Source organism: Somniosus microcephalus, chromosome 6, assembly GCF_052327205.1.
Source record: "Somniosus microcephalus isolate GS21.2 chromosome 6, FLI_Smic_1.0, whole genome shotgun sequence".
Taxonomy (NCBI): domain Eukaryota; kingdom Metazoa; phylum Chordata; class Chondrichthyes; order Squaliformes; family Somniosidae; genus Somniosus; species Somniosus microcephalus.
In genome coordinates this window covers 54740110-54764467 of record NC_140992.1, presented here as the reverse complement: position 1 = coordinate 54764467, position 24358 = coordinate 54740110, and the positions used below count along the sequence as shown (strand labels likewise).

The 24358-nt window shown below is 44.6% G+C and overlaps 1 protein-coding gene across 1 annotated transcript in view; it reads right to left on the bottom strand.

Moving 5' to 3' along the window:
• Nucleotides 1–23254, bottom strand: part of LOC147115739 (uncharacterized) — a 251890-nt gene extending 228636 nt beyond the window's left edge. Inside the window, exon 1 of the mRNA XM_085990250.1 lies at nucleotides 23161–23254. The gene's annotated coding sequence lies outside the window, so the exon portion shown is untranslated. The remainder of the gene's footprint in view (nucleotides 1–23160) is intronic.
• Nucleotides 23255–24358: the final 1104 nt, after the last annotated feature.

Here is a 24358-nt window from a genome sequence, read left to right as displayed (position 1 = left end):
CAGATGTGTGAGGTGGTGAGGGAAGTAATAATGAGGACATTAGTAGGTGCAAAGTGTTGCAATAGGAGCAGAAGGAGGTGGAGTGAAGTGCACTGCAGTGATTGTAGGAGAGCGCTAGTGAGCGGGGAAGGAAGGATTGTGAGTGGTGGGGCTACAGGTAGTGCAAGGCGAAGAAGAGAGATATGAGTTAGGATGCTTACCTTAGCTAGCCTCGTGAGGTCATTGAACTTTTTCTTGCATTGCAGCCATGTCCTTGTGGTGGTGCTTCTGGCCCATTAGGAGAACTCAGCCAATGAATAGCTGAGTAGCGCTGGCTGCCAACTATTTTATTTAAATTCATTAAGACTACCACCATGGGGCCTTAGTTGCATCCATGTGATCAGAAGCGCTCAGAGTGCGGTGCCCAATCTGTGTCTGAAAATGGACTTAAATCAATTTCTATTCCATTCTGTTTTGCAAAACCTCTACTAGATTCGACAATTTGTTACTAACAGGATCTCCTATGGTATAATCAACATTCTCTGCATTTCAGTGTGTTAGTTCTGGGAACAATTCCAAGGCCAAATTGCAAACTAGAAGAAGTTCTGTCAGGCATTTGGGGCATATGCTGTTAGTATGTTATTTCACAACAACATTGGATAATTACAGCTTAAACTGGTCACAAATACCTTTCCATTCAATACGGGTATTTGAAAATGAGCAACAAAACTTTCATAAAGAGTATGCATTGCACCGTTTGAACAGTCAAAATGTATATTACAGTAATTTTGACTGCATGCCTGCTTTAAGTACTGTAACATGGATTTTCTAGTGAATTATGGAATTGTATACATAATTTCATGGTCTTCTATAGCAACAAGAGTCTCATTAAGATGCTTGAGACTGCATCATGCAAACTTTCTCAGTGATCTTTCAGACATTACACAGGCACCGAACCATGAACTTTGTGACCCTATACAATGTTGAAGCCAATATTCCCTACTGACACTTCTGAAGTTCAGAGGAAAGAATTGTATCTAATTTCAATTGAGATCTTGTTCATGTTTTAATTTTAGTTCCAACATTAGAAAATATGTTTTTACTAACGCTGGTGCCTAGCATTAAATAAATATACTAAATCTGAACATATGATGCATGTTTGCCAGATTCCACCTGTGTAAGCTATCTGGAGGATATCGTTACTCTGTGGCCTTCAGGGAAGTATTTTTGTATCTTGGACAACAGCTTTGAAGCCAAAGCCCCATGAATGTGCTCCATTGTCAGAGGAAAATGTGGTTATGGAACAGTTTCTAACTTTTGATTTGATGTGGTTCCCCCCTTGTAATTCCAAAGATGTGGCTCACATTTTTCAGTACATCACAAATGGTATCAAACTAAATAAGAAGTTGTCAACGCTTTGGACATGTCACTGACCCCGCCGATGATTAAAACTCTCGTGTTTTCTGAATAATATTATTCTTGGCAACAATTATGTAAAAGGACTGCAATACTGTTCAAAGTAAGCAGCAGGGAATTATAAAGATCCCTTTCTGTCTGTTAGTCTGACAGCTATGCAAAAAATGGCTATGTGAGCTATTGTAATCCTACCGCTTATTAATCCATTTAGTGACAATAGATACACCTGTTACTTTGGTGTAATTGATACAAATACATTCTAATGTGTCAATTTTCTAACTGAAATTGTTACCAGAGGGTTTAGGAATTGTGGGAAAGGGTGACAATTTCCATTTTTACAATGAATTCAGCTACAGAAATGGTAAGAGGACAATCACAAGGCCAATCAACGTAAAATCATGTCTGTGGGCCGGATGCAGTTGGGGGCAGGACTGGAAGCCGGAAACCACCTGACCTACATCCAACCCACCTCCATTGAAAGAATTGTGGCCAGAGTGTTCAAAGAAAATGAAAATAACACAATTGTTTTGATGCCCCCAAGGATTTTCTTCCTGGGTTGCTCACGGCAGCATGCAGAAGATTAATCTTTAACTCCAGGACAATCCTGGAGGGTTGGCAATTCTAAGTATAAGTTAATCAATCAACTGAAAATCAGATCATAAGTGGCATGGTTTCAGGCCAGTAACTAGAAAATTAAAGGGAGGGTAATAGCTGGACATTTGAACTTGAACTTTAATTAATTTCAATGGGTTACTGCATGTTGAAAAACTAAAACTTGAGCTCTTGAAATAAAGTTAATTTTAAAAAAAATGTCCAGTGAGGAGGAAAGAGAGAGGTGTTATAACTTGCACCTGAATCAATTATTTGTACCTAGTTATGTGGCTGTTATTATTTTGCTGTGCTATATTTGGATTTTACAGATGTTGGCTTTTTTCCCACTTCAGTGGTTTTGCATTTTTATTTTGGTTCTCTATGCCTTTACATGTGATTCAGTTATCAATCAATGTTGAGCTATGGTTGTATGAATCATCCAAGGAGCGCTTCTTCAATATGGTAATAATTTGTCACTTTATGAATTAAATGTTTCATCAAAACTAGTGAGAGGCTTAAAAGAGAAAAGTTGGCTGTAGTACAGAGCTCTGCTGAATTTGAAATTAGACAGGTTGCTTTCTATCTGTAAAAACAGTTTGAGCTGTAAAAAGAAATAGGGTTTCTACAAATTTTCCCTTGCAGGATTTGTGCAAAATTGTAAAAGCACAAGTTTGCACTTGCTGAAATAATTATGAATAGGGCCCACTATCAGGTTAATGCAGGAAGAACTATATAGGTACATAACCTGAGATTACATGATGGTATCACTGGATATCAAGGTAAGAACAGTTTATTCTCCTGTATCCTAATTATAGCAATTATTAATAAATTAATTTATCATGTGTTATGTTTCTTGAAAATCGCCATCTATAATATATTAAAAGTCTTGCGTATAAGCCTTGCTTATGATAAGTGTTACATTCACTTTTAGTAACATTTTCCCCATTGCACTTTGCTGGTATCACCCCGTATAAAACAGTGCATTCTCCAAGTCACTGCATGCAATGGCAAGGAAGATCGGCTAGTATGACAAAAGAGTCCACACTTAACTGGGCAGCTCCCATACCTTTGACCAGCTCCTCGTTAGACAGTGACTATATTAATCAAAAATCCACTCCTCTTGGAGTGGTCAAAACAAAATAGACAGAAGCATCATTATGCAGTAATAGTCATTATGGAGTATGGGCTATAGAGAATCACATAACATTAATGATTCTCTCTGAATATGTACTCAAGAGAGACTAAAGCTTCCTTCCTTTCTTCACTTCACTTGAACACTCATTTTGATGCGCTCTTTATTGGTAGGAAGAAACTTTAATGGAATCAAGATTATACTTTTTAACAGACCAGGCACTCAAATAAATATTTCAAGGTTCCCAGAGCTGCTGAATGACCAGGTAAGAAGATGGGCAGAGTTTAATATGGAAAGTAATAACTGTGCTATTTATGATTTTAAAATATTCCTTGTTACTTGGTGCTTATTGAGATCTGTTTAAAGCCTGAAAGAAAATAAATGAAAGAACAATTTCTTCTCAAATTAATCAATAGCCAATAGTTTGGGTGATGCAGCTGCTTAGATTTTCATCTCATTTTTGAAGAAAACCACTAGAGCTATGATTCCTAGTATAAAATAGTAATATTCTCACCAATATATTGATAAGTTTTTTAAATCTTTAATGAAAATTGCAAATTTCAACGGCACATTATGAAATATAGCAAAGACTCTTAAATCTATAACTCCTTTCCCCCTTAAGTTGTATTCTTGATATGTCCTTTAGGTAGGAGAGCAGGACTGCCTACTTTGTCTACCATGAAGGCTGCTCTGAGTTTGGAAAACAATATTCCTTTTGTTTGTTTTTCTATCTCCCTCAGTATTAACTTTTCATTAGAGCACAAATATACTGAAAATGACTAATATCCTTAATAACAAGACGTTCAAGGGGACAAACCTCCAGATAAAAAATAACGATGGATCCATCTCCTTTTTGAATGTTAATCACAAGATTTGGTTTTTAATCACCTTCAAAATATTAATTATCAGCTTAAAGATGCACTTACTTCTCTTGTGGTTGTAGCTAATTGGTCCCTGAAAGCGCGCTCGCACAATAGGCTCTGGGGAAGACAGAGATGCCCAAATCATTGCCGGGCATGGGGTGGCAAGTCATTCTCCACTATTTTCTGGGCGCTACCACCCTATTTTTGTCAGACAGGAGGCCTCAATATCTCCCCCAGTGACTCCTTTGCAGTGATAAAACAGTAATCTTATTCAATGGTTTATCATTCTGCAAGCTCTGTTTCTAGAACAAGATGAATAAGCTAGCCTATTGATGTTAAATTATTGCTCTTTGGAGACTCTCTTTGCTGTATGGACTAAATGATAAAATAAAATTGGAAGTAAATTCGTATGCTTACTGTCAACATTCATTCTCCAAGCTGCCATCTGTTGCAAGCCAGAAGTTCTAATTGACAATGAACCTTTAAATCATCCTTGTTACATTCAGCTTCTGAGGCATTCCTTTCTAAAACAGAGTATTAATTGGAATCACAAATGTTTTGCTGAATATGTTTTGCATCATCAACAATGGCCCAGAAATTAGTGTCCCAATGCGCGAGTAAGCACCGTGTACTCACGCGTGGGACCGATGGAATTGCCGGTTTTCTGCATGCACAGCGCATGCAGGGGAAACCAGCATTTCCAATCCTCTGAACCAAGGGGTTCAGATGTCGAACGCGTGCACGCAGGAGTCTGCGCGTGCACGTTGAACTTCCTTTTTTTTCCAGGTTTGCCCGTGCGTGAAGGCCTCCACTTTTTACACTTTAAAAAAGCAGACGTAAGGACTTAATTTTAAAAGGTAAGTGGTCTATTAATTAAAATTAGAATTTTTTTTCCACAGTTTTATTATTTTTAAAGACTTTACAGTAAGGTAAGTGTATTTTTAGCCCCGATTTTTTATAAAATTATTTTTTTCAAAAATTTAAATTATTGTTTAAAATAGTTATTTAAAGTTATTTATAGTTCATTTAAATAGTGTGATTTAAAAAAAAAATTATTTCAAGTTTAAGTACTGTTTTGGGCGCCCGGAGTTTTCATGAGTTTGACAGTTCTTACTGTCAAACTCATGAATTAACTTTTGCATCCTCCGATTGGTTGCCCAGTGCTCACGTGATCCCAGCCGACGCATCGCACTAAGTACGCCGCTGGGTCACGCAAGCACAGCGCGCCGGGAGCTGAACCGGGCCACAGACAGGAAATCCATGCAGGCCCAGGCTTCAACTGCCGGCGCGCTAGGTAAGTGTAGGTCGGGGGCTTGCACCCGCGGGAAGCCCCCGACACGAATTTCTGGGCCATTGTATTTATATAGTGCCTTTAATGTAGTAAAACATCCCAAGGCACTTCACAGGAGCGTTATAAAACAAAATTTGACACCAAGCCACATAAGTCGATATTAGGGCAGATGACAAGAGATAGATTTTAAGGAGCATCTTAAAGGAGGAAAGAGATAGAGAGGCGGTTTAGGGAGGGAATTTCAGAGCTGGGGGCCTTGCCAGCTGAAGGCACAGCCACCAATGGTGGAGCAATTGAAATCGGGGATGCTCTGGAGGTCAGAATTAGAGGAGTGCAGATATCTCGGAGGGTTGTGGGGCTGGAGGAGATTACAGAGATAGGGAGGGGCGAGGACATGGATGGATTTGAAAACAAGGATGAGAATTTTGAAATCAAGACGTTGCTTAACCAGGAGCCAGTGTAGGTCAGCGAGCACAGGAGTGATGGGTGAACGGAACTTGGTGCAGAGTTAGGACACAGGCAGCAGAGTTTTGGATGAGCTCAAGTTTACGGAGGGTAGAACATGGGAGGCCAGCCAGGAGTGCGTTGGAATAGTCAAGTCTAGAAGTAACAAAGGCATGGATGAGGGTTTCAGCAGCAGATGAGCTGAGCCACGGACGGAGTCGGGTGATGTTCCGGAGGTGGAAATAGGCGGTCTTAGTGATGGCATGGATATGTGGTCGGAAGCTCATCTTGGGGTCAAATAGGATGCCAATGTTGCGAACAGTTCAGCCTCAAACAATTGCCAAGGAGAAGGATGAAATCGATGGCTAGGGAACAGACTTTGTGGCGGGGACTGAAGACAATGGCTTTGGTCTTCCCAATATTTAGTTGAAGGAAATTTCTGCTTATCCAGTACTGGATGTCGGACAGCAGTCTGAAAACTTAAATACAGTGGAAGGGCCAAGAGAGGCGATGGTGAGGTAGAGCCGGGTGTCGTCAGCGTACATGTGGAAACTGATGCTATGTTTTCGGATGATGTCGCCAAGAGGCGGCATGTAGATGAGAAATATGAGGGGGGCAAAGGACAGATCCTGGGGGACATGAGATAATGATGTGCGAGTAGGAAGAGAAGCCATTGCAGTGATTCTCTGGCTATGATTAGATAGATAAGAATGGAACCAGGCGAATGCAGTTCCACCCAGCTGAATGTTATGGAGAGGCGTTGGAGGAGGATGCTGTGATCAACCGTGTCAAAGGCTGCAGACAGTTTTAGAGGGATGAGGAGGGATAGTTTAACATGGTCACAGTCACATAGGATATCATTTGTGACTTTGATAAGAGCCGTTTCGGTACTGTGGCATGATGGAAACCTGATTGGAGGGGATCAAACATGGAGTTCTGGGACAGATGGGCACAGATTTGGGAGGCGACAACATGTTCAAGGACTTTGGAGAGGAAAGGGAGGTTGGAGATGGTGCAGTAGTTTGCAAGAATGGAGGGGTCAAGGGTTGGCTTTTTGAGGAGAGGGGTGATGACGGCAGATTTGAAGGAGAGGGGGACAGTAAATAAAATGCTGTTTTAGAAAGAAATCCCTCAAAAACTGAATGTAACAAGGATGATTTAAAGATTCATTGTCAATTAGATTTCCTGGCTTACAACAAATGGCAGCTTGGAGAATGAATGTTGACAGTATGGCTGTATTTAATTATGAATAGAAACATCTTGTAAGCTCCAGTTTTGTGAACGTAACAAAATCAAGGCTTCAATTATCTGTCTCAGAAATGCATCTGCACCAGCAACAGTGAATCCCGTCTTAACCGAATTTTGCTAGGCTAGTTCCTCTCCCTAAATTCCATATGCTCCCTGCACATGGAAAATCTGCAAAAGGAAGTGGAGCAGCTACACAATTGGCCGGGGGTTGCAAAAGTCCAGCTAGGTGGTAGCTTATAAAGGGCTGCTGCTCACTGTTAAAGAGGCAGCTACTTCTAGTTACTATTAAGTAGCAGCAGAAAAACATAGCCATTGCTGTGAGGACAAGGTGTACAATGAGAGCAGTAGGCAAGACTCCCTCATTCTCAGGAGGCATTGAAGGTACTGCTACAGGAGGTGCAGTAATGGAAAGTGGCACACTTTAAAGCAAAAGGCCACTTTCCTGTTAAAGTACCAAGTTGCATAGGTGCAGATAGCAATCGGAGTTCATGCTTTATCCCAGATCCATTAGGCCTGGGAGCAAATGTAGAGGAAGTTCACTAGTATGAGTTTTGCGTATATAAATCATACTGCTTGGGCTTGGAAGGCATTGTGCAAATATAAATCTTCAGTTGCTGCACCCTCAGAGATAGCATGCAATGTACCAAGACAACATTTTTCATCATTTTCTGTACAGTCCTGTAATGCACTAAAGTTGTAGCCTGCAGATCTAATTGGACACTGTTAAGTCTGTGTGTTCCAGTTGTATTAAGATTAATTACTGACACAGACTACAAGAATAAAGTTCAACAGGTCTTTACTAGTTGGAGGTCAGGACTATACTAAATACAATATCACTACACAGTACTTATATACCGGTGGTCACCACCGGTATTACGTATACAGCAGCCAGAGAAAGTAGTACATCTCTTAAGGTGGAACAGGCTTAAGTTCTCTTAAGGTGGAACAGGTTACATACACCACAATCCTCCCTTTTTAGCTTAACAGTCATATCCCCATTTAACATAACATAATAACATATATACATATATAACTTCAGGTATAAACAGTTCAAAGGTTCAGTCTCTCAGGAGGCCTTCTGATTCGGTTTGGATAACGCCTTTCAGTGGTCTCTGATTCTTGTTGCTGAGGTGACTCTTCTTGTTGGTTTCCTATGTATTGGACGTCATCATCAGGTACAGTCCCTGTCGAGGTAGATGCTTCAGGTTCATTAACGTCTTCCACAGTTGTCTCTGTCGCAACCATGGGTTCGACCCTTGCTCTTGATTCTACCAGTTGATCCGCATGATGCCTTATCACATTGTTACCAATATCTACTGTGTACATCAGAGGTCCTTGTCTGGCCCGAATTGTTCCAGACTGCCATTTTTCGTTTCCATAGCCCCTTGCCAACACTGGTTGTCCTACGTCGAAACTTCGAGTGGACTTGTTGTTAATATGCCGGAACTGTTTGTTTTCCACTTCCCTCCGCACATTTGGTTTTAACAAGTCCAACCTGGACCGCAACCTCCTGTTATAAAACATCATGGCAGGACTTTGGTTAGTCACTGCATGAGCGGCGTTTCGATATGCCATTAGGAAATTGTCCACCTTGTGTTGTAACGGAATCTGATCATCGTTCATGGCCTTCATTGCCTTTTTGAATGTTTGGACAAATCTCTCGGCCAACCCGTTTGTCGCCGGATGATATGGGGCAGAGGTATAATGTTTCACCCCATTCTTCTTTAAGAATTTTTGGAATTCTTCCGACACGAACTGTGGTCCGTTGTCCGAACATATCTGTTCTGGCAATCCGTTCCTTGCGAATATTGTTCTTAACACCGCAATTGTCTTTTCTGAAGTAGTGGTATTCATCTTGATCACTTCTGGCCATTTGGAATGTGCGTCCACCGCAATTAGGAACATGGAGTCCATGAATGGACCAGCAAAGTCAATATGTACGCGTTGCCATGGGGCTGAAGGCCATTCCCATGGGTGTAGCGGTGCGATCGGAGGTGCATTTTGCACTTTTTGGCACCCAGCGCAGCTTTTTGTCAACTCCTCTATCTGTTGGTCAATGCCCGGCCACCATACATAAGCCCTAGCAAGACTTTTCATCTTAACTCCCCCCAGATGACCTTCATGCAGTTCCTTTAGAACTCTTTCCCGTAACTTGGGAGGAATAATCACTCTTGTCCCGTACATCAAAGTACCATGGCAGACGGACAGCTGGTCTCGCCTTGCCGAGAATGCCGGTAACAGAGGATCACCATGTGTTGGCCATCCCTTCACTGTCACCTCGTAAACTCGGGACAGTGTCGGGTCGTTCCTGGTTTCTCTTTCAATACTTGCATTGGTGACTGGTAAACACTCGATGATGGTCGAATGAAATAACTCAACAGGGTCAACTTTCGTCGTCTCTTCTGCTTCAGGTAGTGGCAGGCGCGACAGCCCATCAGCATTGCCATGCTGCTTTGTACCTTTGAATTCTATTTGATATTGATGTGCCCCTAGGAAAAGGGACCATCTCTGGAGTCGCTGTGCTGTCATCACCGAAACACCCTTCTTAGGGTTAAAAATGGATACCAACGGCTGATGGTCTGTCAGAAGTGTGAATTTTTGGCCCTGCAGGTAATGATTAAACTTCTTCACTCCCCATACAAGGCTGAGAGCCTCCCTATCGATCTGTGCATAGTTGCGCTCAGCGGAGGTCAATGATCTGGATGCAAGCGCGACTGGCCTTTCCGTGCCATTTGGCAACTTGTGTGAGAGTACTGCCCCAATACCATATGGAGAAGCATCACAAGCCAACCGAATAGGCAGTGTCGGGTTGAAGTGAGCCAACACTTCCTCTGAGGTGATCAATTCTTTGCTTTTGCGAAATGCCTTCTTACAGTTTTCGCTCCATTCCCATAGTACCCCCTTCTGTAAAAGAGCGTTCAGCGGGTGCAGTACCGTGGATAGATTTGGTAGAAACTTATGGTAATAGTTAATCAATCCCAGAAACGACCTCAACTGAGAGACATTATCCGGAGCAGGAGCCTTTACAACTGCCTCTATCTTGTCAGGAGACTTATGAAGCCCCTCCCGGTCAATGACATGACCACAGTACGAGATCCGCTTCTGAAAGAACTCACATTTCCACCGATTAACTCTAAGTCCATACTCTTTCAGGCTGTTGAGCATCAGTTCCAAGTTTGCGAGGTGTTCTTCATCACCATCACCTGTAATCAGAATATCGTCTAGGTAACATTGTGTGCCTGGAATTCCCTGTAATACCTGCTCCATGGCCCTCTGCCAAATTGCCGGAGCCGATGCCACTGCAAAAACCAGCCTATTATACTGGTACAAACCTCTATGCGTGTTGATCGTGAGGTACTGGCGTGACTCTTCTTCAACCTCCATCTGCAAGTACGCCTGCGCCAGGTCTATCTTGGTGAAGTGTTTCCCGCCAGACAACGAAGCAAAAATATCCTCAATCCGCGGAAGCGGATACTGCACCATGTGAAGCACCGGATTAACGGTGATCTTGAAATCTCCACAGATGCGAACCTTCCCTGGTTCTCCTGGCTTGTTGCTCGAAGGACGTTTCATAACGGGAACAATGGGCGTAGCCCACTCACTCCAATCTACCTTAGACAGTACACCTGAACGTTCTAGTGCTTCCAGTTCCGCTTCTACAGTAGGTCGTATTGCATAGGGTACCGGTCTGGCTTTGAAAAATTTTGGTTGTGCATGTTCATCAATCTTGATGTTTGCCGTAATTCCTTTCAGTGTTCCCAGTCCTTGCTGGAACACCTCTTTAGCATCATCCAATATTTTGGACAATCGTTTAGGTTTGACATCTGTTTCCCTGGAATCTACCGTTAGTGCTTTTAAGGAGTGCCAGTCCATATTCATTTTCCTAATCCACTCCCGTCCCAGTAGTGGTGGACCTCCTTCAGGTAGCACATATAAGTCCATTACTTGGCTTTCTTCACCCTTGTGGACCACTTTTACCTCTATCTTTCCGATGGGGTACACTCTTTGCCCCGTGTATGTTTTCAATATAATCTCCGTATCCCGTAGGGGAATATGTTGGAATAACCTTTTGTAATCTTTCTTATTCATGACCGTCAATGCCGATCCAGTGTCCAATTCCATCTTTACTTGGACTCCTGCTATCTGAAGAGTGACCCAAATTGTCTGGAGATCTGCATCCTTACCAACGTTGTGTACTCTTAAGCTACCCAGTTCATTACTGCTAGCGTCTGAATCTGACTTCTGTTCGTTCGAACTGGTCTTTGTCACCTTGTGCACCTTTATGTATTTTCCTTGCGGTGACTTTTTGTTGCTGGTCTTCTTTCCTGACCGGCATACTTTAGCTTTGTGGCCAAGCCTGCCACACGTTCTGCATTCTTGGTTTTTAAACCAACACTGGTTCTGATCGTGTGATGTCTTTCCACAACGATAACATTTTACAGTACTCAAACCCAATTTATTTGTACTGAGTTCCGGTGATCGCAGCTGCATTACTGCCGTGCCTCTCGCTGCGGCTTCGTGTGCTGCTGCCATAGTGACCGCTTTCTCAAGCGTCAGCTCATTCTCCTCGAGCAGTCGCTTTTGTGTATCTTCTTTTAATAATCCACACACAAATTTATCTCTTAGCGCTTCTGTCAGTCCCGTTCCAAACTAACAGTACCTTGCCAGCTTACGCAATTCCATTAAATATTCAGCATTGCTTTCATCCTTCAGCTGCCTTCTGCTGTAAAATTTAAATCATTCCGCTAGCATCAGCGGCGTGGGGTTTAGATGATTTTTCAGGATAATCACAATCTCCTCGAACGTCTTATCCGTCGGTTCATCTGGTGATAAAAGGTGTTTCAATTGCCCGTATGTCTTTGCCCCCATTAAGTTTAATAAAGTCAGTGCTTTCTCTGCATCTGGGATTTTATTTGCTTTACACTAATTTTGTATGCGTTCTACATACATGGCCCAATCTTCGATGTCGCTATCAAAGGTATTAATGTTCCCATGTTTAGGCATCGTTGCAATTTATTTTATCCCAAGATGGCGGCTTCCCGCTCTTGTCTTCGTCCTCCGCCTACAAAATGGCGGTTTTCCCGCGCTTGGCGGTCTTCACCCACTGGCTGCAATGGCGTTTGGCGTGCCGCTGCTGCTCCCCTTTCCCAGCGGTTAGTAACTCCCCCGACGCTGTCTCCGCTTCACCGCGGCTCCCTTGGGCATTCACGCTTCCCTGATGTCGCGCCTCGCAGCCCTTCTTGCAGCCCGGTTATTAGCACCGGCTGCGTTCGCCTTCACTGCGGCTCTTGCGCCTTCAGTCGCCCCAGACGCTGCGCCTTTTTGGCCCGAAAGCGGCCCGGCCCTTATCACCAGCCGCGATCGATGTCCCCGTGCTGCGCCTTTCGGCCCGAATGCGGCCCGGCCCTTATCTCCGGTTGCAATCGATCTCACCGCCCTTATTCCTCCGTCTTCCTCCCCCCGTCTGTACAGCCAACGCGGCCGACTTTCTGCTCACGTCGCTGACCTGCTTACCCACCACCGAGGTAGAAAGAAGATAGCTGACTGCCGCTGATGGAGGCTTCGAGTTCAGGATGTCTTCTGCACTCCGGGTTCTCGATGCCTGCCGCGCGACGTGTCTTCCAGCAGGGTGATGAGGGTGGATGCCTCTCTTCGACGCCCGTTCTGTGGACGAAGCCGCCGTGGATATAAACTGCCGCAGGGTAAGAATCGGACTCGTCGCCACTGTTAAGTCTGTGTGTTCCAGTTGTATTAAGATTAATTACTGACACAGACTACAAGAATAAAGTTCAACAGGTCTTTACTAGTTGGAGGTCAGGACTATACTAAATACAATATCACTACACAGTACTTATATACCGGTGGTCACCACCGGTATTACGTATACAGCAGCCAGAGAAAGTAGTACATCTCTTAAGGTGGAACAGGCTTAAGTTCTCTTAAGGTGGAACAGGTTACATACACCACAGACACAATACTACCTTGAACAATATTGTTCAAAGTTGTGCTGTGAATAAGTACTGATCCCACAAACAGCAGGTATGCTGCTCTGCAATGCCCTCACACGGGGCGAGAAGTGCAATCAGCACAAGGGTGGTGTTTGGGGTACTGTGGTAGTTTCTAATGTCTCACAAATTGGGAGTAATTTTGACTGTGTGCGTTAGTGTAAAAATGGGCATTCGTGAATCGGCAGCCTGTTTTACATTTCTCCCAATTTATATTTCCATTGATGGAAATAAAAATGGGGACTGATGTAACACGGGCTGCCAATTCACTATCACCCATTGTACACTATCAGACACAGTCAGAATTACCTCCACTGTGTGCGCTTCCAGAGAAAGATTGTACACAACCTTGTGTAGAGATTCAGTACAGGGCAGCTACATTGAAATAGCTTTCTCAAATAGAAGAGATGATTCTGCCTTTTTTGGCCAGGAATCTGTGGAGGATATCGACCAGAGTGAGTTTGGGGACATGGTGCCACCACCCAGCAAGTCTCCTTCATTTTATTATTAACCATACAAAGATAGGTGGGAAAGCAAATTGTGTGGAGGACGCAAAGAATCTCCAAAGGGATATAGATAGGCTAAGTGAGTGGGCAAAAATCTGGCAGATGGAGTTTAATGTGGGAAAATGCAAGGTTATCCACTTTGGTAGGAAAAATAAAAAAGCAAATTATTATTTAAATGGGGAGAGATTACAAAATGCTGAGGTACCGAGGGATCTGGGGGTCCTTGTATATGAATCACAAAAAGTTAGCATGCTGGTACAGCAAGTAATTAGGAAGGCAAATGGAGTGTTGGCCTTTATTGCAAAGGGAATGGAGTATAAAAGTAGGGAAGTCCTGTTACAACTGTACAGGGCGTTGGTGAGACCACACCTGGAGTACTGCACAGTTTTGGTCTCCTTATTTAAGGAAGGATATACTTGCATTGGAGGCAGTTCAGAGAAGGTTCACGAGGTTGATTCCGGAGATGAAGGGGTTGTCTTATGAAGAAAGGTTGAGCAGTTTGGGCCTATACTCATTGGAGTTTAGAAGAATGAGAGGGGATCTTATTGAAACATATAAGATTCTGAAGGGGCTTGGCAGGGTAGATGCAGAGAGGATGTTTCCCCTCATGGGGGAATCTAGAACTAGGGGGCATAATTTCAGAATAAGGGGGCACCATTTTAAATCGGAAATGAGGAGAAATTTCTTCTCTCTGAGGGTCATGAATCTTTGGAATTCTCTTCCCCAGAGAGCTGTGGAGGCTGGGTCATTTAATATATTTAAGGTGGAGATGGACAGATTTTTGAATGATAAGGGAGTCAAGGGTTATGGGGAGCGGGCAGGGAAGTGGAGTTGAGGCCAAGATCATATCAGCCATGATCTTATTGAATGGTGGAGCAGGCTCAAGGGGCCAAATGATCTACTCCTGCTCCTATGTCTTATGTTCTTATGTTCTTATGTATCCATTCTATTTTCTATCACGTTCTCCATCATTACCATTGGGTCAAACTGAGCAGGACTCACAATATGCATCATAATCTTACTTCTTTGAAGGCATGGATTTGTGGATCTGTTTTAATTCTTCTTCCATTTCTTTTCCTGTAGATCCTTCTCAAGTTGATGCAAGAAAACAAGATGGTACGCGGGACCATGCACATCACAGTACATTGCATCAGATACTTCACCTGTCCCAAGCAACAGCACAGATCCTAGCAACCTCTGTAATCTAGATGGTGAATCTGAGGTAGTAGCAAGCATAATGCACCACCCAAAAGTGAGGAGGTGCAAATGAAGACAGCAGGAGATGAACAGGAAAATGCAGATTAGGCATTGCTCCATTGTATGGATAAGTGATTAGTATCCTACTGAGCCTGCTTTCAGACAGGAATTAATGGAGGAGCAAAGGAACTTCATGACATCCTATGAATCCACCATAAGTAACCAGCAATGTCCTGTGAATAATGTGCAGCAGTGCACCTCCAACATTACTGCAGTTATGTCTGAGAGATTTATTCAATTGCAGAGTGCCATGGAGCAAGTGGTATCTTCATGGTCATCTGCAGGAGAGGTCCAGAGCACACAGGGATCAAGTTTCTTTCACCAGCACTGTGACTGCTGCAATTGACACCTTGGGCACTTGCTTCATGAAAAAAAAGGCAGCAGTTTTCCTCCAGCTCCAATTACACCAACCTTGCTTTAAGGATATACTAAACCAGGTCATGCCAGTGAAAATATCATGATGACATGGGCAAGTTGCGAGTTCAGCAGGGGGGCCCTATTTAACATCATTATTTTATTTAAATGAAGCTTGTGCTAATCTGAAATGCAGCATCTTCTTGCCCATCAAATTCCTGTGCTACAAAATTCAATGTGGTGTGAATTTGTTGAATGAAGTGATGCCCAATTTCATGTCCTGCATCTGCTCACAATAAATTCATGGGTAGAAAATCATGGGAGCCCAAATTCCTTGCATTAGCTGCCAGCGTGCAAAGTTCTGCGTGTGGAGTACTAGCAGTGAACATTTACATCCAAGGGAACAGATGCAAATAAAAAGGCTCATGCAAAGCTGCTCGTTGACTGCAAGTGTCCTTACTGCAGATGGCAAAGCTCCCTGCTGACCCTGCAGAGCCAATTGGCCCTCGCACATTCACCGTTAGGTGTGCCAACACTTGCGAATATGATTTCACAGCAGTTCAAGAAGGTTAAAGGCACCTAGTGCAAGATACAGAGGGGGAGAAATTCAGTATAGCCCTGTTTGGGGCGCTAACTTCGCCGGGGCGCTGAAAAATTAGCACCCCCATGCCGGAAATTGGTCGGTTGCGCCCCAAAGGGAAGCGGGGCGCTACTGGAGGCACCCCACCTCCCTCTTGGGGCGCTGCGAGTGAATATCATGGTGCTACATGCCGCAGCGCCACATGCTGCGGTACGTCGCGCTGCGGTATTGCAGGCCTTCCTCCCCTTCTTAAAGGGGAGGGGCCTTGTGCAGCACGATCTGGGGCCCAGCTGGGCCCCCGGGGATCGGGAGTGCAGGCAAAAGAGCCCCGCACCCAAGAGAAGTGCCGGGCTCTTGGAGCGCAGCCGGCACTCCGCGGTGGGGGGGTTCCGGAGGCCGAGGACGGGAGCGCAGGCAGGTGCTGGCAGGCGGCCAACAACAAAAATGGCCGCCCCGCACCTCGCCTTTAATTTGCACCTCCCCGGCCGACGGTACGCCACCCTGACCCTGTCGGACATAGCGTCCGGAGGTAAATCAGGGGGCGCTCCCGAAGATCATGGCCAGGGCGTGAGCGGGGCGCTGCACACAGCGATGACATCATCACCAGCGGCGCAGTGCTAACGGTTAGCGCCACCACTAACCTCCTGCTGAATTTGGCGGGAGGCGTGGGCAGTGCCGCGCCCGGGCGCTAGTTGGTTTGCGCCCCACTTAGCACCCTCTTAAGGCGCTAACGGGTGGCGCAACCAACTGAATTTTTCCCCCAGAGTCCCTTGGCAGATGCCAAGTGAAGGGAAAGTTAAGGGAAAAACACATTGCTGATTTATATTAGCGCAGCACACAGTATTAACTTGTTTGTTCATTGTGCAGCTGTTAAATTGACAATGGAGGTCGATTTTGTGTGAAGCACAGATCAGGTAGGTGATGGGAGGTTTTCTCCTAATGATGTTGACGGGAGGCCCTATCGATTTTGGTGGTTGGGTCTCATTTAAGTAGAACGGGCAAAGTGCCATCACTAATCGTGTTGCTTATAGGCAGCTTGTTGTTTGGGAGGGTGGCAAATCTGATAGGCCAGACTTTCATCATAGGTCTTCAGCAACACCTTAAAGGCGAGAGCTGGAAGCATCACTAGTTAAGTAAAACAGCAGTTTTCAGGGCCAGGGAAATGTTATGAGCACAGGATGTGCAAAGACAAGTTGTACTGCTTGAATTAAGTGAGAGGACCATTGGGGTCTTAAAATGGTGCTTTTACTGCCTTGGCAGTTTATGAGGACGTTTGCAATTTGCTCCAGCTGACATAGTCCATGTAGTTGTAGCCTGCTGTGCCCAGCACAATTTCACCTTTTAAAAAGGTCTTCAACATTCTTGACAGGCAACCCTAACAGCTTCGGAGGCAGGAGTACATGGGGAAGAGCATCATGATAACTGTCATTCAGTGACATCTCAGTGACTGCTGCAAGAGGTATCAGAGCACAACTGACCACTAAAGTCTTCTCTTCAGTTTAACACAGTCTACCTTTGTCATTACTGCCGTAACTGCTTCTGCATCCCCTATTTTTATATAAAAGGACCAATCCTTCAATCCAGTAGCCATCCTAGAACAAAGATTGAAGAAATCAGCTATAAATAATGACATAAGTGCACATTCTACTTTAAAACAAGGTCCAGAGTGAACACAAGCCAACCTATTGTTTCCTAACACTGCGCTTTCCCTGGGCCACTACACATGCTTTTCTTTCTCTGATTCTACTGCTTCTTCTAGGTGCAACCTGAGGGTCAGTATTGCAAGAGGTGGCTGGCTATTCATATTCTACAAAAGGCTCATGGGTCTGAGGTGGTCCTCCTCTCATGCCAGCTTGTAACTGGGAAGGGGGTACTGCTGCTGCTTGTTCCTGGTGCAGCCTGGTGTTACTTCTTCAATGCCACTGATGTGGTGCTTTGAGAGAGAAAGCCTAAGGCCTAGCATGTGCTGCTGGCCCAAGTGGTTGTAACACATGGACTGCAGTGGATCAAGAAGAAGGTCCACTATTACGTCCGTGAATGATTGAGACACGGACAGCAGGAGTGGAACAAAATAAGTCTTTACTGGTGGAAGTCAATAGTGAAACTAAAAACACAGAGGCTCACTAGCGCCTTTTATACAGGGGTGGTCACTGCCGGTATTGCAGTCTGAGACCAGTTATTCTTTTAAAGGTGCATACACAACAATTCCTCCCTTTTTAGATAAACAGTACATAACATTCATTTAACAACTAAATGATAACTAATTACAATCACAATTACGGTTGCTAGATACATTGGTTAAGTTTAAGCAATTATAAGTTCAGTCTTTGAGGAGGCTTCCTGATTCTGTCTGGATAATGCCTCTTTGGGGTATCAGGTTCTTCTGGCAATGTTGAGTCGAGATCAATGTCGTTGTTTGGTTCATCTGCTTCCAATATCACCGATTCTGCGGTAGCTGCAATTGGTACGTCGATTTCATTTCCAGGTGTATCAGATCGTAGTGTGGAGTTGACGTTTTCCAGTGACTCTAGAATCTGGTCAGCATGGCGTCTTACAATGCTCTCTCCAACGTCCACGGTATACATGAGAGGTCCTTGCCATGTACAAATCGTTCCTGGCTGCCATTTCTCAGTGCGGTAGTCCCGGGCCAAAACTGGTTGACCTATCTTAAAACTCCTGGTCGGCCTTTCATTCATATTCTGAAACTGCCTGTTCTCCACATCTCTTCGGACGTTTGGCGTAACCAAATCCAAGTGGCATCGTAGTCTTCGATTGAAGAACATCATGGCTGGGGTTTGGTTGGTAACCGCATGAGTCGCATTCCGGTAGGCAAACAAGAAGTTGTCCACCTTGTGTTGTAGGGGTATATCTTCATTACACATTGCCTTGATAGTCTTCTTGAATGTTTGGACAAACCTCTCGGCCAATCCATTAGTGGCTGGATGATATGGGGCAGATGTGTAGTGCTTAACACCATTGTTCTTTAAGAACCTCCGGAACTCTTCAGACACAAACTGTGGTCCATTGTCAGAGCAAATCTGTTCAGGCAGCCCATTCCTGGCGAATATGGTTCGTAAAACTGTGATCGTTTTTTCCGTGGTGGTTGAGGACATTTTTATTACCTCTGGCCACATTGAATGTGCATCCACCGCAATTAAAAATATCGAGTCCATGAAGGGACCAGCAAAATCAATGTGCACCCTTTGCCATGGAGATGAGGGCCACTCCCATGGATGCAGAGGAGCTTGGGTGGGGCGTTTTGGACCTTCTGGCATCCTGCACAGCTCTTGGTCATCTCTTCGATTTCTCTATCGATTCCCGGCCACCACACAAACGCTCTGGCTAAGTTCTTCATTTTTACCCCACCCAGATGACCCTCATGAAGCTCATTGAGCACTCTATCCGTCAACTTAGGTGGAATTACTACTCTGGATCCACACATCAAGGTTCCTCTGCACACTGACAGCTGTTCTCTTCTCGGCGAGAATGCTGGCAGCAGTGGTTCGCCATGTGCTGGCCATCCCTTCACCGTTAAATCATAGACCCGTGATAGTGTCGGGTCATTCCGTGTTTCCTTTTCTATGTTTGCATTCGTCACAGGAAGACATTCGACTATGGCCGAGTGGAATAACTCCATTGGATCCACTGCAAGGTCTTCTTCTTCCACCGTCGGCAACGGTAGGCGTGACAATCCATCAGCATTTCCATGCTGTTTAGTTCCTTTGTACTCGATGTCATATTGGTGTGCCCCTAGAAAAAGGGACCATCTCTGCAGCCGTTGCGCTGTCATTATCAGTACGCCCTTCTGAGGGTTGAAAATGGAGACAAGAGGTTGATGATCGGTTAGTAGAGTAAATTTTTGACCGTGCAGGTAGTGATTGAACTTCTTCACCCCCCACACTAGGCTGAGGGCCTCTGTGTCAATCTGAGCATAGTTACGCTTGGCAGAAGTTAACGAGCGTGACGCAAAAGCTATCGGCCTCTCTAAACCATCAAGGAATTTATGTGACAGTACCGCCCCAATGCCGTAGGGAGATGCATCACACGCCAGTCTGATCGGCAGTGCTGAGTTGTAGTGAGCCAATACTTCCCTTGAAGTGATTAAGTCCTTACTCTTCTGAAAAGCACGCTTACAATCATCACTCCATTTCCATGCTACCCCCGTTCGTAGCAGGGCGTTCAGTGGGTGCAAAATTGTCGACAAATTCGGCAAAAACTTATGATAGTAATTCACCAATCCGAGGAATGACCTCAGCTACGACACATTTTCAGGCGCTGGGGCCTTAACAACCGCTTCAATTTTGTCAGGGGACTTATGTAACCCCTCTTCATCTATCACGTGGCCACAATACGATATCTGTTTCTTAAAAAATTCGCACTTGGGGCGGTTGGCTCGCAGCCCATGTTCCCGTAGTCTAGTGAGCACCTGTTCTAGGTTGTTAAGGTGTTCACTGTCATCTTCACCTGTCACACGGATGTCGTCCAAGTAACACTGAGTCCCCGGAATCCCTTGCAGGACTTGTTCCATCGCTCTTTGCCATATCGCCGGAGCCGATGCTACTCCGAATACCAATCGATGATACTGGTAAAGACCTTTGTGAGTGTTTATCGTGAGATATTTCCTAGAGGACTCTTCAACCTCCATCTGCAAATATGCTTTTGCTAGGTCAATTTTTGTAAAACGCTTCCCTCCAGACAGTGAGGCGAAGATGTCTTCTATCCTTGGAAGAGGATATTGTACTGTGTGAAGGACTGGGTTCACCGTCACCTTGAAATCCCCACAGATGCGAATCTTCCTTGGCTCCCCGGACTTATTGCTTAACATTTTCTTCATGACAGGAACGATGGGTGTCGCCCACTCACTCCAGTCGACCTTAGACAACATGCCCGCCTTCTCCAGATTCTCCAGCTCTGCCTCGACGGCTGGGCGAATTGCATATGGTACCGGTCTTGCTTTGTAAAACTTGGGAACTGCATTCTCTTCTATTTTTATCGAGGCGGTTACGCCTTTAAGCGTGCCCAGTTCTTGTTGAAATACCTCTTTGGCGTTAGCTAAGATTGTTGACAATCGTCCAGGAGTGACGTCTTCATCTTTTTTACCGTCCACCGTCATTGCATGAATGGAGTGCCAATCTAAGTTTATCTTCCTGATCCATTCCCGTCCCAATAACGGTGGTCCACCATTTGGCAGTATGTAACGATACAATTTCCATATTTTCTTGCCGTTGTATTCGACAGGCACCCTTCTTTTTCCTCTGGGGTATACTTTTTGCTCCGTATACGTCGTCAAGACGATGGATGTCTCTCTCAAGGGTATGTGTGAAAATAGCCGCTCGTAGTCTCGTCGACTCATGATGGTGAGCGCTGATCCTGTATCCAATTCCATTTTAACTTGGGACCCTGCTATCGTGAGGGTGACCCAAATGGTTCGGTGATCCTCTTTTGCGATTACATTGTGAAGTTTGAGACAGCTTAGTCTCCTGTTCCCGGATTCACTATCGCTCATCTGGTCTTCGGAACTTTTGTACTTTCTTGTACGGTTCCTTAGTAGCCTTTTTGTTGTCGCTGGTCTTCTTCCCAGACCTGCAAACTCGTGCAATGTGTCCCATCTTCCCGCATTGCCTGCATATTTTGTCTTTGGACCAGCAGTCCTTTTGGTCATGGTTAGTTCTGCCGCAGCGATAACATTTTGCAAATCCCCATGTCATTTCGTGGGTGCCGTATTCCTGTGGCTTTTGTTGAATTTCTGCAGCTCCCCTGGCTGCTGCTTCATACGATACTGCCACACTGAAAGCCTTATCTAGCGTCAGCTCTTTCTCTGAGAATAACTTCTTCTGTGTTCCTTCACTCAGGAGTCCACAGACAAATTTGTCCCGTAGGGTATCTGCCAGTCCTGCTCCGAACTGGCAGTGCTTTGATAGTAAGATACTCAGCATTGCTCTCATCTTTGTGCTGAGTTCTCCTGTGGAATTTAAATCTTTCTGCTATCAACCAGCAGTCCTTTTGGTCATGGTTAGTTCTGCCGCAGCGATAACATTTTGCAAATCCCCGTGTCATTTCGTGGGTGCCGTATTCCTGTGGCTTTTGTTGAATTTCTGCAGCTCCCCTGGCTGCTGCTTCATACGATACTGCCACACTGAAAGCCTTATCTAGCGTCAGCTCTTTCTCTGAGAATAACTTCTTCTGTGTTCCTTCACTCAGGAGTCCACAGACAAATTTGTCCCGTAGGGTATCTGCAGGGTTTAGGTGTTCCTGTAGGACAGCAACAATTTCGTTAAAACTCTTCGCCTTCGGTTTGGCTGGAGTAATCAGGTCCCGCAATAGGCCGTACGTTCTAGCGCCCATTAAGTTTAGCAATATCGATGCCTTTTTCTCCTCCGCTATTTCGTTTGCCTCAAAATATACCTCGACTCTTTCCACATACGTGGTCCAGTCCTCTATTGTATTATCAAAAGCAGCGATACAGCCAGTCTTCGGCATCTTGCAAATCTAAAATGGCACCTCCCGCGCTTTGCCTTCTTCCCCGATTTAACAAAATGGCGCCTCCTGCGCTTTGCCTTCTTCCCCGCTGTTGTTAACGTTGCTTTCCACGGTTTCTTGAGCGTTTAATATTTTTTTCTTTATTTTTTTCCCGTCGTGGAGCGGACCCTCTGGGACACTTCCCTCCCTCTTCTTAGGTCCGAACGCTGCCCGGCTTCGAAGCACCGGCCGCGCCCTGTGTGCTCCACCCTCTCGCTCTCTCTTTGCTTCCCGACTCACTGACCGACCCCATTGAAAAGCCATCCGATCGAGCTTCAGCCCGCCGCAGCCCAGGAAGGATCAGTGCACTACCTGCCACCAGCCCGATTAGCTGGGAAACCACAGACCGGGGAACCAAGCCTGGCTCTTGACAGTCTCTCCTGCAAGTTTTCAATCCGACGATTTGGAGGGCGGTTGCCCACGGTCGACGCCGTTTCTCGAGTTTCTTTGGATTTTTTTTTTTTTTCTTTCTTCTGGCTTCGACCTTCAACAACGTCGTCTGAGGTGCTGCCGAGTTGCAGGTAAGTTCGTTTCTTACTCATCGCCAGTATTATGTCCGTGAATGATTGAGACACGGACAGCAGGAGTGGAACAAAATAAGTCTTTACTGGTGGATGTCAATAGTGAAACTAAAAACACAGAGGCGCACTAGCGCCTTGTCTACAGGGGTGGTCACTGCCGGTATTGCAGTCTGAGACCAGTTATTCTCTTAAAGGTGCATACACAACGTCCACCACCACCACCTTCTATGGGCAACAAGGGATCGACAATAAATGCCGGCCTTGCCAGCGATGACCACATCCCAGATACCCTTCCCAGAAGTCTCTTACCATCTCATCCAAATATAAAACTTCAAAAGCCATCTCCAACAACTTCTTCAAATTTGCTGATTCTTTTCAAACATGTTTACATAAAAATATATGATATTCCATCTCAAAATATGACCTGAAAATCCATCACAAAGAATTCACTCACCTGCTAAAACTCTAATCTCCCTCACTTGACAGCACACTGCTGAAAATTCCAACAGGGTCAAAAGTGAAAAGATTGAAGGTTCATTTTCCAAATTTCTGTAACAAGAAACAGAAACTCTTGATTTTAAACATAACAGGCCAGCTTGAATATAGGCAAGCTGTTTGCAATAGCCATTGGGACAGTAAAGTGGTTATTTATTGAATAATCAATGCAGTCTCAGTTCAGCTTCAGGAGTAGGTTACATCCATGCAGTATTTCCTTCTGATTTCTATCAAGTTTGCTGCAAACTAATTAGAACTGACATCTCAACTGATCACTGTTCGTTACCTTCAGATCACAGGTTAGCAATAAAAGCTAATAATTTTCTTTCTCTTTTATGTGTAACCTTTGTAACAATAATTTCTTAAAAGAAAGGAAGTTTGACCAAGATGATATGGTGAGGAAAGAACATACAATTTTTGCTATTCCAACTATCAGGTCATGTTTTGGATTGTCTTAAATATAAAACTTGACTGGAAAACTTTGCCAAGTTTGTTCACCTTTACAATGGCTATGTGACATATCTATGGTGTTACTAGATAGGTTGCATGATGCACAAGTTCATATTTCTGTTCAACATAACCTTTTTTGCATTCAAGTGAAATATAAGACACAGTAGTAATATGAACACCACTCAAATGGTAATTCTTGCAGCCAAACCACCCAACAACTACAAGGACTTACATAGCACCTAATACAGAAGGAAAGACGCCAAGGCATTTCACAAGAGGGAGGAGCAGCTACCCAGCAGGAGCTGAGAGAAGAATCAGGGGCAGTAACTGAAGGCAGAATCAAAGTGGGTAGATGTTGAGGAGGCTTTTGAGGGTGGTCAGTGATGTACTAAGGTGGAAATGTTCTGGGAAAGAATTCCAGGGTACAAAGCATGTTGGCTGAAGGCTCTGCCAACAATACTGATGCAGAGGTAGTGAGGGATATGCAACTGGTTCTCATAATTTAACCCTTTAAGCCCTGGTATCATTCTAGTGAATTTGCACTCTACCCCCTCCAAGGCCAATATATCTTTCCTAAGGTTCACAGCACAAAACTGAATGCAGTACTCCAGATGGGGACTGACCAAGGCTCCGGACAACTGAAGCTTCACTTCCTCACTTTTGCACTCCAGTCCCTTTGAGATAAAGGTCAACATTCTATTCGCCTT